Consider the following 1,946-nt stretch of genomic DNA (forward strand, 5'->3'; position numbering starts at 1 on the left):
TATATATATATATATATATATATATATATATATATATATATATATATGCTCCAATATATATGTATATGTATATATGTTCACGAGTGAGGGAAGAATGGAGCGTGACATTGACAGATGGATTACTGCAGCATCTGCAGTATTGCGGACTCTGTACCGGTCCGTTGTGGTGAAGAGGGAGCTGAGTTGTAAGGCAAAGCTCTCTGTTTACCAGTCGGTCTACGTTCCTACCCTCACCTATGGTCTCGAGCTCTGGGTAGTGACCGAAAGAATGAGATCGCGGATACAGGCGGTTGAAATAAGTTTTCTCCGCAGGGTAGCTGGACTCTCCCTTAGAGACAAGGTGACAAGTTCAGTTATTCGAGAGAGACTCGGAGTAGAACTCCTCCAGGTCGAGAGGAGCCAGTTGAGGTGGTTCAGGCATCTGGTAAGGATGCCCCCTGGGCGCCTCCCTAGGGAGGTGCTTCGGGCATGTCCAACTGGGATGAGACCCCGGGGAAGACCCAGGACAAGCTGGAGAGACAATGTCTCTCAGTTGGTCAGGGAACACCATGGAATCCTCCCAGAAGAATTGGAAGAGGTGTCTGTGGAAAGAGATGTCTGGGCCTCCCTGCTCAAGCTGCTGCCCCCGCGACCCGACTTCGGAATAAGCGGAAGATAATGGATGGATGGATATTTATATATTTGATTTTTGATCTTTTTTTTTTTTTTGCTTTAGTTTTCATTAGCTTTTAGCTATGGGTTTGTTTTTTAGCTTTTAGCTACGGCTTTGTCTCTTTAGCCTTTAGCTATGGCTTTGTCTCTTTAGCCTTTAGCTATTGGTTTGTTTTTTAGCTTTTAGCTATGGCTTTGTCTCTTTAGCCTTTAGCTATGGCTTTGTCTCGTTAGCTTTTGCAATGGGTTTGTCTCTTTAGTTTTAATTTCTTTTTTCTTTCTTTCTCTTTCTTTCTTTTTTTCGCTTTAGCTTTAGTTTGTTTCATTAGCTTTTAGCTATGGTTTAGTTTAGCTTTAGCTATGGTTTTGTTTCTTTAGCTTTTAGCTATGGTTTTATTAATTCCTACTGTTTTGCTAGTTTTAGCTCACATAGACATCAGTTTTAGCTTCTGTTCGGCTTGTTTGAACTTGAAAGACGCAGGTAACAATTCATCCTTCAACTAATTTCATTCATAGTTCAGCAGGAAATCTTCAAGCACAACAAAAACACAGAAATCAAAGTTTTCTTTTGTTTTTGTTTTTCTTTTGGTTTGAGTGAAATAATTTTGATAGTTTGTATAATTTCAACTCTGTTTACATTTTGCTTCCAGTATTCATGCATTCATCTCCTGTCTGTAAACACTGGACAAAAACTGGACACAGGAAAAATGATGTAAAAGTGAAAACAAAGATTATAAAAATGAATTACATTTCAAATGAAAACAACTTTTAGTATAACTCTTTGTTACTATTTCAAACCTTCATGTAATCAAACATCTCGGTCCTCTGTAGAAAGACAAACAAGCGGTTGGAGCGGCCTTGTGGCGGCGTTAAAGAGTCAGATCAAGGTCTGTTTAATGACTTTACACACATCTAAAGCTCAGGCTGTTAGTTCATCATTTTGTTCAGAACCAACAGAAACAAAAAGCAGCAGAGTGAAGATTTCATGGTCGTACCATCACAAAAACAGCGAAGTCCTCGTTTAACTAGCTGTCCTCCATTCACGGTCTTCGTAAGTGAAACCTGTTGGTGTCGATTGAAAGACAAACTCTTTAATCAGAGCTGCTGGGATCAGGTGTGTTTTCTGTCTGACTGATGTCGTTCTTTGTAGCTCGTCCTTGAAGGAAACAAAACAGCCGAAGTCGTCGAGAGAAGTCCAACACTTCACACTGAAGCAGGGAGCAGAATGTGATTTTCATACATCACATCACTGTTTTCTAACGTGTGTGTGTGTGTGTGTGTGTGTGTGTGTGTGT

The sequence above is a fragment of the Nematolebias whitei genome, chromosome 12 (assembly GCF_014905685.2).
Source record: "Nematolebias whitei isolate Nwh7 chromosome 12, NemWhi1, whole genome shotgun sequence".
In the NCBI taxonomy this organism is placed as follows: Eukaryota; Metazoa; Chordata; class Actinopteri; order Cyprinodontiformes; family Rivulidae; genus Nematolebias; species Nematolebias whitei.